The following is a 15,100-nucleotide window of genomic DNA, read 5'->3' on the forward strand; positions in this document are numbered from 1 at the left end:
GGTAAGTTTTGCTCGATAAGTTTTGTTCGATAAGTTTTGTTCGATAAGTTTTGTTCGACAAGTTTTGTTCGATAAGTTTTGTTCGATAAGTTTTGTTCGATAAGTGTTTTTCGATAAGTTTTGTTCGATAAGTTTTGTTCGATAAGTTTTGTTCGATAAATTTTGTTCGATAAGTTTTGTTCGATAAGTTTTGTTCGATAAGTTTCGTTCGATAAATTTTGTTCGATAAGTCTTGTTCTATAAGTTTTGTTCGATAAGTTTTGTTCGACAAGATTTGTTCGATAAGTTTTGTTCGATAAGTTTTGTTCGATAAGTTTTGTTCGATAAGTTTTGTTCGATAAGTTTCGTTCGATAAGTTTTGTTCGATAAGTTTTGTTCGATAAGTTTTATTCGATAAGTTTTTTTCGATAAGTTTTGTTCGATAAGTTTTGTTCGATAAATTTTGTTCGATAAGTCTTGTTCGATAAGTTTTGTTCGATAAGTTTTGTTCGATAAGTTTTGTTCGATAAGTTTTGTTCGATAAGTTTTGTTCGATAAGGAATGGAGCTGTTAGGTTCGTCGTTTCATTTTTCGAAAAATGGTACTACTGTTTGATCAACACGTGCGAAGTATCATGTATAATCGTTCTTATATTTGCAGTTGTTCGAAGTTGAGGTGTAGTATTTTTTTTACAACGGAGGAAACCTGGTATCTAGGTTACATAAAAGACGAGACACAAATATTGTGTAGCAGTGAACAATTCGAATGCACGTGCATAGTATGCATGCGCACATGCACAGCATCCCTTTTAGCGATATTTTTCCAACGAATTTCAATGGTTGATATTCGATATGCGAAACAAGTAAACTTCCATAGTATTGTAACTTGTAACAAACACGAGACACATTCGTGAATGGTATTGAATAATTGGAATGCATTTGTGTAATATTTTTTTAATAAAACGAATCGGGAAAAAGAAATATTAAATTCAAATTACTTGCCCCACGATGCAATGTAGATTTTAATAATTTGAGATCAAGTTTCACCAATTTGGAACTATGTTTTAATATCGCTGACGTTACAGTTTAATCATTCGAGGTTAAATTTTAATATCGCTAACCTATGGTTTCAATAATTTGAGGTTAAATTTTAATATCGTCAAGTTTTAATAGTTTGTGGTTAGATTTTACTAATTAGGGGCTAAGTCTTAATATCGCTGACGTTAGGTGTAATAATTTGGGATTAAGTTTTAATAACATCGACGTCAGGTTGTAATAGTTTGGGGTTAAGTTCTGAGAACATCGATTCTAGGTTTTGATAATTCAAAGACAAGTTTATAAATAATTGAAGCGAGTTTGTAATAATTTCGAGCTAGGTTTAAATATCGTTGACGCTAAGTTTTAATAAACGAAGGTTAAGTTTTAACATTGTTATGTTTAATAACACCAATTTTGGCTGTACCTAGCCTCTCGAGCACTTGCATACTTCTTATTTAATTGATAATAATATACTAATAATAATAATACATTCATACCATCCTTCTCTTTTTATATCCGCGGCAAGAGATGATCTCGTAAATTAATTAATTGGATAAACGAAATTAGAAACACTTTTATTCGCCCTAATGCGCCAACCGCGCATTAATTTGTACGAATACACGAATTACGTGTCCAAATTATTGCATTGCTGCGGTAAATCTATTCCATTGCACTTCAAACAGTGACTGATGAACCATTGTGGAATTATTATATAGATTTGCGATTAACGTGGCCATTGAACGGTGTGAGGGAACTTTTTGAAATTTCAGTTTCATGTCTTCTCGTGAAACGCGACGGGCGAAAGATTTATTAATATCAACATCGCTTTGTAGAAGGTGTATTCGGTGTTCGGATAAATAACGAATAAAACAGCGCTCGTCGTAATTCAGAGCGCGCGAGCCCGAGTCCGAAACAGATCTCGGTCTGTGCAACTGCATACCGGCCTTAATAATTATTTTTCACATCGGAGCTTCTTGAACGCAAGCCGCAGAATTAATTCCGCTTTCTCCGGGAAACGTTGCGCGCATAAATATGCGATTAAACGTAACGAAGCACCAACATTCTGTTCCGGACAGTTTTATTGTCACGTCGCCGGGGAAAAAAGAAACGCTGTTTGGCGTGGGCCGTGTCTCGACCCTTTTTCGAACTATAAACCGGGGAATTACGTTCGTGCGCCCGAAGAGAGAGGTTATGTCAAATCGATCGCCACGGAGGTAACAGAAGACTTTGATCGAAAACTAAAACGGTATAATTGTACCGCTTACAACCAAGAATCTCAACAATTACGACTTCAATTTGTAATTACACGATACGCTGCACAATATCTAAGAATGAATTTGAGGTTAGGTTTCTATAACAGATGCATCTATTTTACTTTCTACGCACTTGTGTAATCAAGTTTCCGTAGAATTTATATATACTAGGTTGTTCGATAAATTTCATCGTTCGATAAAATTTATTAAACAGTACCAGATTGTTTAATGAGTTTTGTCGTTGGATAAAATTTATCGAACAGTACTAGGTTGCTCAATAAGTTTTGTCGTTCGATAAAACTATTACAATCTGTCATATATCTGCATATACCTTTAAGCTTGCATAAAAAGGACATTAACGATAATAACAATAATTCTTAATTTCGAAACAAAATTTTTATTATCGGTTATTGTTTATAGGTTAGTTTCGTTTCGGTAACTTACCCTCTCAAGTAACCGCAGACTCTAAAAACGAAACAATCGTACGATGCAAGATGATTTGAAACAAAAGATCGCAAACCGCTGAGAGGGAAGACCAACATCGTACAGAAATGAAATTTCTACCCAGAGAAGTTCCGTGTAAGTGTCAACATATTTTCAAAGCAGCCGTGACAAAGACACGGGGCGTAATCATAGCGACTCGAGGACCCTTTAACGAGACGGTACACGAACGAAAAGAAACGTATCGTCTACCCCCATCATTGGCCCGTGATCCTATTTATACCGAACCGGATACTCGAGTTCCGTATCCGTTTCCATTGTGCCCTCCAATAATCCTAATTCATTGTCGACGAAAATCCCAGTGCATTCGAGGACGGATGGGTATCCAGGTTTTGATACAGCTCTGGAGAAAACGAGGCCGGGAGGGGGGTACAGTTGGTGTGGGGTGCCGGGGGAGGGGGGGATGGCGACGATCTCACCGCTGTTCACCGATCGATCCGTCGAGTGCGTATCAGTATCCAGGTATCCTCGTCCCGGGTGTTTGTCGTGTCGAAGGGCCTCGTGGGTTCCTTAATAACGGACGGTAGGCCCTCTTCATTGAATACGTCTTGATACCTTTATCCCGCGGAATCCGCGCTAGCCCCACCGTCACGTAGAATAAATTTCCTTTTTCACGTTATTCGGATTCAATTCGGGCTCGGTTGACGCTCGTTGTCCCATGGATTCGTGAACATCGCTATCATCCTTCCAGATCCAGGAGGATCGATGGTGAGGAAATTAAGGCGGTATCGTTCCGCGATTTGGGGATCGTTTTTGTTGCTGTCTCGTTCGTAACCGCGTGATGGACTTCATCTCGCAACGCGGCACCCCCCACCCCAGCTGAGTGTATTCATGGGAGAACGAAAGGATCAGTACCTGGTTGGAATTTACGAGTCGTATTAGGTGAAACGAGTTAGTCGGCGTTCGCGCGGTCTGTCATTAAGCAGAAATTACTGGACACTGGATACGTTCCCTCTACTCGTGGTACTACATTTATCTTAACTCACGACCGATCTCTCTTGCTCCGTAGAATACCGGTGACTGGTTACGTCGGGTTACACGGACGGTATCTGTGTACTGCCAGACAACAGTAAGTAAAAGATAGTCGGAACTGGATAGATCGGATTAGGAGAAATGTATTCATGGGAGAAAAAAGATCAGCCCCGGGAAGGAATTGCAAATCGTATTTGGAGAACGCGTATCGATCGGTGTTCGCGAAACGTATAATTCAGCGAAAACTATTCGAAACTGGATACATTCTTTTTATTCATGGTGGAATATTTTTTTAAACGCAAGATTTGATCTCTTTTTCTTCCGGAGTATCGGTATTCGAGCTCACAGGGGGCAATGGAATGTACTTGTTGGTGGTCGGACAGGAGTGAATACAGGATAGCCAAAACTGTCTAAACTGGGGCAAGCGGAATGTATTCATGGGTGAATGAAAGTCTTGGGAGATATTGCGAGACGAATTGTGCGAGACCATTTAGCCAGCTTACATACAGCCCGCGATTAAGCAAAAGTTACGGAACACTGCATTCGTTCACTCTACTCGCGATGCAACTTTCCTCTTAACCCAGACTGATCTTTCTTTCTCCCTTCAATACCATCACCTAGGCATACAAAAGCAAATGAGATGGTATTCATGCGTGACCAAACACGAGTAAGTAGAGGGTAGCCCAGTTCGGATAGACGCCCTCGGACTGAATCTATTCATGGGAGATTGGAAGATCAGTCTTGGAAGGATTTGCGAGTCATATTAGAAAGCTACAGTCAAGTTTCCTGACTCCTGTGACTAATTGTAAGTAAATATTCATGCATTCTTTCTTCTCATGGTCTCACATTACTCCTGACTGGAATATTGAGTCCAGCCTAAACATATTCGTAGATTTTTATAAAAATATTATTTACCTTGTCCCCAAATATTAAAACTGTCCTCGAATAGCAAATTGTCTGTATAAAATTTCTTCACTGTCCACGCGAACAATCTTGCAAGTGACCTCGAATTCGTCCTACTCATGGTCTTACGTTATTCTTAACTAGAGATTGATCTTTCTTTCTCCCTAGAATATTGGGTCTAGCTGAAACACATGAACGATCTTGCAAGTGACCTTGAATTCTTTCTACTCATGGTCTCACGTTATTCTTAACTAGAGATTGATCTTTCTTTCTCTCTAGAATATTGAGTCTTGCTTAAACACATTCGCGAATTTTTAAACAAGTTTATTTTCCTTATCACTTAATTTTAAAATTGTCCTCGAATAGTACCATACAGAATTTCTTCACTGTCCACAGTAAAGATCTTACAAGTGACCTTGAATTCTTTTTACTCATGGTCTCACGTTATTATTAACTAGAGATTGATCTTTCTTTCTCCCTAGAATATTGGGTCTAGCTCAAACACATGAACGATCTTACAGGTGACCTTGAATTCTTCCTACCCATGGTCTCACGTTATTCTTAACTAAAGATCGATCTTTCTTTCTCCCTAGAATATTAGGTCTAGCTCAAACACATGAACGATCTTGCAGGTAATCTTGAATTCTTCCTACCCATAGTCTCACGTTATTCTTAACTAGAGATTGATCTTTCTCTCTCCCTAGAATATTAATTCTATCTTAAAAACGTTCGCGAATTTTTAAAAAATTAAATCTTCCTCGTTCCTAAATTTTAAAACTGTCCTCGAATAGGAAACTGTCTCTACAAGATTTCTTCGCTGTCCAGAGGAACGATCTTCCACGTGACCTTGAAACGTAATCTTACTCCCAGGGATTCTGTCCCATGGAAGTAAATCTCAACGATCCCGGTAAGCAACACCTACGAACCCAACGCGTTCGATCATTTCCATTTTTCCAATTCAATGTACTTCCACGGGATAAATTCATTCGCAGATTAAAAGGGATAATCCTGTACACCGTTGTGTACACGGTTAGCGAACGCGTGGTCGTACACGTCATACGGATACACCCTGGTTGCCCGCTTCGCCGCTAATTTACCGCCCCATCGGCAGATTTATATTTCCCCGAAATCTATTGCATCGACAAAAAACCAATAGCCCAGCGCATTCGGTTATTCCGGCTGATGTATTATTATCGCGGTTCGGCCGTGTCCCCTCTGCCTCCGTTTACTCCTCGCTGGTTCGCTGGCGGGCCGCTCGCGGATTTCGCCGTATCTTGTCCCTGTTTTCCATTCTTTCTCGTCCGCCGCGTTCACGACGGATCCTCTCTTCGCATTCGCGAAATCTCTACCGACAATGGAGCCCACGCGATACAACCGTCCCGTGCTCGCAGGATTCTTCTGTTCCCGGTTTTTGTTCCCGCGTTACGCCACGCTGATCCCCCCGCAGACCCACCCAAAGGTAACCACAATCCCGGAAGGATTTTCTGTTACCGTGAAATCGCGATGGCCTCGAATTGGCCATTCGAGAACCACCCCGGTGTCTATACTGTCTTTTTATTATCGTACCGAAAACGCAAACCGACGCAATCCCGTTTCCACGTCCCCAGGCCCCCGCCTGATGTCTTCTCGCACAATGACTTCCAATGTTGTCGGATCGGTGTCTTAACCTTAGGACTCCTGGGATCTGTGGTGACCTACTGGGTATTCCAAGTTGCGGTTTGTTTTGCTCGCCCCTAATTGCAACTACCTTGCGAGGTGTCGAGTGGTACGAAAATAACGATGATTTAGGATTATTGTCCGACCAGTTATATTCGCGCTGTATCCAATTTGGTACCTGTCGGATATATGTACATGTATATTCAAATTTCCAACAGAGATTATCTCCCCTATTAACGATCTGTGATTTAGGTGAAACTTGGTGGATCGATTAAAAAATATTAGACGAATAATTTCTTTCATCGAGGAATAGACTTAAAATCGTGGAAGGAATGTTTAGTTGAATTTTTCTGAAAACTCACAGGGGATCGAAGAGAAAGTTTGGTTCCTGACGATCGTAAGGTCGAGGTAATAATTTCACCAGGTCACAGATGGCGCTGTTGTAGCCAATCACACTGCCTTCTCGTAAATATTTCTTAGTGTCGTGGATAAACTATCGTGTGCTTCTTGCGAGTATATATTTATCCAACAAGTTTGGTACTCTTCTCTGATACTTTTCGTCGATGTTTGATCATTATTGTTCCCTAACTTAGAAATCAGTGGATCGTCACATAGCCTTTTCGTGAATATTTCATAATATTCACTAATATTTTATCAGTGTCGTGGATAGACAAGTGTGTGCTTCTTTCGAGTATATACGAGGGCGCTCCGATAAGTACTTAGCCTACAAAAGAAAAAGGAAAATTTTGGAAAAGTAGCGATTTATTTCTCTATATAGTCTCCTTTCAGCTCGATATACTTGACCCAGCGATGCTCCAACTTCTTTAACCCGTCTGAAAAATACGTTTTCTGAAGGTCTGCAAAGTAGGCCTCCGTGGCGGCGATAACCTCCTCATTCGACTCAAATTTCTGCCCGACGAGTGACTTTTTCAAGTTTGGAAACAAAAAGAAGTCGCACGGGGCCAAATCTGGAGAATACGGTGGATGGAGCAGCAGTTCGTAGCCTGATTCGACTAATTTGACCTAGGCGATGGCGGAGATGTGAGCCGATGCGTTGTCATGGTGGGAGAGCGCTTTTTTCTTCGCCAAGTGGGGCCGTTTTTCCTGCAATTCGGCGTCGAATCGGCCCAATAAACTGGCATAGTAGAGCCCTGTGACCGTTGCGCCCTCGTCCAGGTAGTCGATGTAGATCGCACCTTTTGAATCCCAAAAAACGGTGGCCATCAGCTTTCCGGCCGATAGGACAAACTTCGCCTTCTTCGGAGCACGTTCGCCGGGTGAAGTCCACTGTTTCGACTGTTCCATGGTCTCTGGTGTGTTTCAGTGTATCCATGTTTCATCGACGGTCACGAAACGACGCAGAAACTCCTCAGGATTGCGCCTAAACAGCATCAAACACTGCTCCGAAGTGGTCTCACGGTTGCGCGTGTTGTCCGGAGTAAGCAAACGCGGCACTCATCAGCCGACAGCTTTCTCATGCCCAATATTTCATGCAGGATATGACCCACGTGGTCTTTTCAGATGCCTACTGTCTCAGATATGTCGCGCACCTTCGATCGGCGGTCTGCCAATACCAGATCGTGAATTTTTTTTTACGTTATCCTCCGTGGTAGCCGTTTTCGGGCCACCTGGACGTGGCTCATCAAAAACCGACGTGCGACCACGTTAAAACTCGTTGAACCAATTTTTGACGGTCGCCATCGAAGGAGAAAAGTCACCGTATACAGCATCCAAGCGCTCTTTGATTTCGCTGCGCGATTTCCCTTCCAAAAACAAGAATCGAATCACCGACCAATATTGTTCTTTTTCCATTTTTCTAAAATACGCGGACACGCCCGCTTCCACACGCGGTCAAAACAAAACTACGAGTCCGATTCGGCTGAAATTTTGACAGTAGCTGTCTACAAGAATGTACTACAAGGTAGTAAATTTTTCTTGCGATCGTGGTGACCATCGGGTGGTGAAGCTAAGTAATTATCGGATCGCCCTCGTATTTGTGGTATCGGATTTTCCGTGCCCACTTGGGCCTGCTTCGAGCGCAAGCTTGGAAGAGATAGCGCGTGCGAACGGACCTGCGTTAAGGTTATGGCGGCGCTACCCACGCTTGCCACCAGAGGGAAACTCACCACCAACCGTTTCCCGCAAGTTCCCGTATCTGCTCCGATTGGTATATATACGATCCCTTACCGATCTTCCAATGTCCCGGCGTATAAGGCAGGGCCTGCTAGGATGCCTTACTGACGAGTCCACTAGCAGGCCCGGGATGAAACGCTCTCCCCACTCCTATTTCCTTTTTCTCATACATTTTCAAACATAGTGCCGCCAAAAGGTAAACACTTGGTGCCGATCTGTTCGCTAGGTTTCGTGGAAGACACGAGTATCCCTTTACAGAGGGTCTTGCAAGATGACCGAGCGTGGGAATGCACGAGAACGAAAGGAATACATGTGGTTCGGTGAAAATGAAGAGTGTTTGGAAAAGACGAACGATCAGGATGACCGAACGTGACCAAATGTCTGAAGTGAGAGGGGCTGAGGATTTAGAATGAAAGAGAATAAATGTGCGGGCCTATATAGAGTACGAGATGAACGTTTGGAACAGTACGTTCACAGTACGTCCACAGTACGTCCACAGTACGTCCACAGTACGTCCACAGTACGTCCACAGTACGTCCACAGTACATCCACAGTATGTCGTAGTATGACGCTGATAGTATGTTGCAGACAGTTTGAGTAAAAAGACGTAATAAGACGATACAGTTAGAAAGACGCACTATGATGAAAGACCAGTAAAAGACATAAGCGACAAAGACGATAAAGACACGTGCCGAGGGCCTCAAGACGATGATCTTAGTCTTATAAGCGGTCGATCTACCTTCAGTGAAAAGGGAAACTAATCACCAACACCACGTCTAATACTAATATTACTGTAACTTATAATATTCTTAAATATACATCAACACACCGCACGAGTACAACAATTTCTTTGGCTCGTCCAGGATCAGTAAGTAAGTACACTTGTCTGGTGATCCGAAGAAGAAAAGAAAACAACAGTATGTAACAGTATGTGTGGGTAAGAGAACGAGTAAAGACGTAGTAAGAAAGGAGAGTTGAAAAGACGCACTAAGACGAGAGACTTGAAAAAGACGCAAGCGACGAAGACGATAAAGACGCTTGCCGAGGGTATCAAGACGATTAGCTCAGTCTTATACACGGTCGATCTGTCTTTAGTGAAAAGAGAGACTAATTTCCAATACCACGTCTAACGCTAATAACACTGTAACATATAATATACATAATATACATAATATACATAAATATACACCAATACACCGCACGAGTACAATTGGAGGTTCGTACAGGGATCAACAATTTTGAGCGCTCGTCCGTGATCACCATATTCATCCGACAAGTTTGTTACTTTTCGTCGATGTCGGATCATTATTGTTCCCTAAGTCAGATATCAGTGGACCGTTGGAACGTTTCCCTCCTCACCCCTCGATAGTTGCTCGACTCCCCGAAATCGGAGAGTTCGAATTCTTGCCGCAGCAGGGACACGCGGCTGTCGAAGTCCTAGACGAGAGGGACACCCAGGTATCGATCATTCCTCAGCTGGTAGCCGGCGAGGGCAGGGAATTCCAGAGTAGCCTAACCGCCCGAGCACGTCCCGAGCCTCAGCGACAGCAACGAAGTCTCGATAATCCGTCCCGAAAGCCTTCGACTTGGATCGAACGAGTGACGTTCGCGCAAGCATCGGTGACTTTACGCGTCGGGTACACAACAGCACTTCAATATCTTATGGGAGTGTTGCCAGTCGCGGCCGATGGGAGTTTCGTTTCGTGATCGCAACGCGTGAGACGCTCGTGTAAAGCGGTGACGCTTTTCGAATGAAATTTATAGACAGTTGGCAGGGTTGACTGGTCAGGTGTTGCGACGTCGACCGATGTTGGATGATAAAAAGGTCCGTGATTTTAACGCGGATTGAGATGTCCAGTCTCTGGTAAATCGTGACGCTCGCATTATGTGAGAAACATCAGGATTTGACGCGGTTCAGACGCTGGGTAGGAGATTTTGACACTGATTATTGAGTTTGCTCTATTAGGTTCACTACATTAGGTCTATTATGGCCATTAGCTCTGCCTAATTGGGTGTATACGGATTGTTCGAACTACTATAACCTACTCCAACTACCAGCTCCAGCTTATTATCTAACCAATTAACCGTAAGATCCAAATTATTGAATTTTTTATATTGGGTTTAGTCTAGCTGTTAGGCTTGCTTCATTGGGAGCAATCAAATTAGTACGATTACTACAATCTACTCTAACTAGCCATTAGGTCTATCACACAACTAGGTCTATCAACATCTGGACCTAGTCGAGTCATTAAACTTGCTACAATCACATTATTATGTCTACTACATTGGTCTGTTACCTATCACGAGATCCGATATAGTTTGGTTTTTTAGGTTTTGTACGTTAGGTCTATTATAGCTATTAGGTCCGGGTTAGGTCTAGGTTAGCAATCAAACTAGTACGATTACTACAATCTACTCTAACTAGCCATTAGGTCTATCACACAACTAGGTCTATCAATATCTGGACCTAGTCGAGTCATTAAACTTGCTACAATCACATTATTATGTCTACTACATTGGTCTGTTACCTAGCTAGTCTAACTAGCCATTAGGTCTACCACACTGAACCTAGTTTAGTCATTAGATTTGCTACAATACAATTACTCTGTTTACTACATTGGTTTGCTACCTATCGCGAGATCTGCTACAGTTTGCACTACTATATTTTCTACATTAGGTTTATTATAGGTATTAGGTCTGCTACAGTAGGCCTGCTCTAGTCATTAGGTCTAGCACACTGGATCTACAATCCAATTACTATGTTTACTACATCGGTCTGCTACTTACCATGAGATTTGTTACAGTTTGCTCTATTAGATCTTTTACATTAGATCTATCAATAGGTATTAGATTTGCTGCTTTAGGTCCGCTCTGATCATTAGGTCTACTATATTAGATCGACTCTCTTCATCTTTCAAAATTAAAGATCGTGTTTCAAAAACCATCATTTAACTACGACCACATGCTTGAGGTCTATATTTCAATCACGTGGAAGGACATTTTCTCCTTATGTTCCAATTCGTACATTCCCAATAGCAATTGACAAACGACAGATTGGAGGATTTGACAGGACTATGCAGACCCGGGATCAGTCCTCGGTATATACATTCAGTCCTCCTGTCTTTAACAAACCTGTTCCCGCCTCGATGGCTCTACAAACATAATCCCCACGAGCCTGCAATTGGGATACATCCAATCAGCGACTCAGCACAAAGTAACGGTACAATACACGCGCATACCGTAATAAATGCCTAACTTCCTCGCACCTACACAACCGTGATTAAATTCTAGCCAGAAACGTCACGCGTACGTGACAACGGCCGTTAACTTCCGACTGTTGACTCCTGTCGAAAGACACCACCGTGAAACATCGCTGCACATTAAACAAACTCGAAACCGAGCTTCAATTTGTAAAAATCAATCGAACGATATCACTCGCGACACCACCGGCCCCGATTCACCTACTCAAGACACGTGTGTACCTAACACCGAGCACATTTCTCATGCTAGCGACACATCCAGCGACGAATGCCCCGACGCGATCCTCAGTGGCCAGGCAAACACGAGTGCTATAATCCCAGCACACGTGGCCGGTACACGCTCTCACGTGCACGTACGACACGTTAGCGCGTTTAAATATTAGAACAGTATAAACCTGGATCCGGCGGCGGAAGGAACACCGAAATTCACGGCGACGTTTCAATGGTTGACCAAGGATAACGATGTTCCAGCGTTTTCCGCTCCGCGTCACGCCGGTGCCGCATTACGGTTCGTTCGATCATTCGTCCCGATGATGGGGCCTTTGTATCTAGCCACGGTGAAAAGAGGACCCGTTTGGATACCGTCTGGAGAAGGAAGAGGCGGTGTGAAAAAAAAAGAAAGAAACGAAAGAAAGAGAAAAGGACGAGAGGCAAGAGGAGAGCACAGGCAGATTTCCTCCGCGTAACCAGACTGATGGAAGTTTACGACGGGGTTGGTTCGTGGAATTTACTGGCGGCGTAAATCGACGATACCAGCCGAGTCCGTTGGTAGGAAAGAGGGAAAGTGGCGGGAAAAAGTTACGAGCGTATCCCTCGATACCGTGGTCGTTTGTCGAGCCGGTCGACCGATATCGATTACGAAACTATCTGTTAAATGAACAAGTTGCCCGCCTCGGTGCTCGAAAGCCTCGATGATCGCGCTCCGAGGCGACTCGCGAACCAATAAAGCGACTTAGGTGTGGGTGAGAGTGATTTTTTTCATTGCCGCGCAAATTAGGTGCGAAATCACTTCCCTCAACGTTGTAATCATATTGGAACTTCGTGTCGAGGTTTCGGCAAGCCTCGTCCCTTCGACAATTTTATTTCCCGTTTCTCAAGGGAACGCTACAAGTGAAACGAAGCTGACGAATGAACAAACGAGTGTCTCGTTTTTATTTTACGACTGTCTCTCCACCGTTTGTCAAAATTGGAGTTTAGACGTAGGTATTGGTAATTCATGTAGGCAATAATTATCACAGGGGTGTTTCAATTTTGTGATAAGCACAATTTGTGATAAGGTTGACCATTTCATTGGGCAAATTACGGATTTGAGGGTAGTGAAATCGTTCCGGGTCAAATGTAAGTATATCGTGTAGGATTTTTCGAAATTTGGGAAATCGTTCGTTTTGAAGCTGTTTGAAGAATAGTAGTAATTTTCTTCGATAAATTATAATTAAGCGTGTTATAATTAAGTACGTATCTACATCTAATGAGATCTATAGATCGGTTTCGACACATTGGATTATCGAGATTGGAACTACTCAAAAATCGAGAAACGATTCGTCACAGTTTTTTCGTTCTCAAAGTTGCTTCCAGGCCAACATATCGCGGATCATGGTAAACTCATTTTATCGATCATAATTCCACGTGCTGTAAATCATACATTTCCTGATAAAAATATTGATCACCTTCAAATGACCTTACAGTCGATTAATTTTACTCGAATCAAGCACTAAATCAAAAAGACACGAATTCAACATGAACTTTTGACATTCTCGAAGTAATTTCGACATCATCGTGTTGTATCATCAATTCTAACATTACACGTTCGAAATCGTGTATTAATTTTCCTGTTCTTCACTTTTCAATGTTTATAATGGTAATGGAGGTATTTGAGTGGCTCGTTTTAAATTTCAAGCATTTTTACAGTTAAAAAAGGACTTCCTATCGAAGACTTGTCTTTTTAATTTATCTTTCTAACCATGATACGTTCTTCAGCACTCACGAGCCCCAATCGTGTATTAATTTCCCTATACTTCACTTTTCAATGTTTGTAATGGTAATGGAAGTATTTGAGTGGCTCGTTTTAGATTTCAAGCATTTTCACAGTTAAAAAAGGACTTCCTATCGAAGGCTCATCTTTTTAATTTATTTTTCTAACCACGATACGTTCTACAGCACTCACGAGCCCTAATCGTGTACTAGTTTCCATATTTTTCACTTTTCAATGTTTGCAATGGTAATGGAGGTATTTGAGTGGCTTGTTTTAAATTTCAAGCATTTTCACAGTTAAAAAAGGACTTCCTATCGAAGGCTCATCTTTTTAATTTATTTTTCTAATCACGATACCTTCTACAGCACTCACGAGCCCCAATCGTGTACTAGTTTCCATATTCTTCACTTTTCAATGTTTGCAATGGTAATGGAGGTATTTGAGTGGCTTGTTTTAAATTTCAAGCATTTTCACAGTTAAAAAAGGACTTCCTATCGAAGGCTCATCTTTTTAATTTATTTTTCTAATCACGATACCTTCTACAGCACTCACGAGCCCCAATCGTGTACTAGTTTCCATATTCTTCACTTTTCAATATTTGTAATGGTAATGGAGATATTTAAGTGGTTCGTTTTAGATTTCAAACATTGTTACAGTTAAACACAGACTTCCTATCGAAGACTTGTCTTTTTAATTTATCATTCTAACCACGATACGTTCTACAGCACTCACGAGCCCCAATCGTGTATTAATTTCCCTATACTTCACTTTTCAATGTTTGTAATGGTAATGGAGGTATTTGACTGGCTCCTTTTAGATTTCTCGGACAACTTCAAGCATTGTCACGATTAAAGGAAGGCCTTCTATCGAAGACTTGTCTTTTTGGTTTGTCTTTTTAACCACGATACGTTCCGCAGCACTCGCGAGCCCCCGCTCGAAAGCAATGATAACACGCGGCTGAATAAACGTGGCTGGCGAATCAGCTTTGCAAATTTCCAGTACGCCGCGTTGATTTTTCAATTCCACTCCGTGCCTGATCGGCCAGAAATCTCGATGACTCGTCGATGCGTAGATGACGGATGCCCATTTTTCCCCCCCATTATTTCGTGCGCACTGTACCCCCCCCCCCCCCCCCCCAAGCTGAGAGGGATAGTGTTATCAGTTATATAGGATGATGGAGGGTGCATGGTAATTTGGGTTGTCAATGAGCACGAGAACTCTATCGCTCGAATATTTATCTGAACGCCAGAATCTGTGTTCTTGAATTTTTATTTCTATTTCTATTTATTTAACGACTTTATTCACCCGCATGAAAGACAAACAACGCAAGCAGAACGAAATACGAGAGCATTGAACTCTATAGAAGCAAGTTGAACGAACGAGGTTCAGCAAACGTGGCTGTTGTTGAACCTAACCTAACTTAATACTAAAACG

At 42.1% G+C, this 15,100-nt stretch overlaps 1 pseudogene; it reads right to left on the reverse strand.

The window, feature by feature from the left end:
* Positions 1-7,324: 7,324 nt before the first annotated feature.
* Positions 7,325-8,113, reverse strand: LOC143150640 (histone-lysine N-methyltransferase SETMAR-like; annotated as a pseudogene).
* Positions 8,114-15,100: the final 6,987 nt, after the last annotated feature.

Source organism: Ptiloglossa arizonensis, chromosome 8, assembly GCF_051014685.1.
Source record: "Ptiloglossa arizonensis isolate GNS036 chromosome 8, iyPtiAriz1_principal, whole genome shotgun sequence".
In the NCBI taxonomy this organism is placed as follows: domain Eukaryota; kingdom Metazoa; phylum Arthropoda; class Insecta; order Hymenoptera; family Colletidae; genus Ptiloglossa; species Ptiloglossa arizonensis.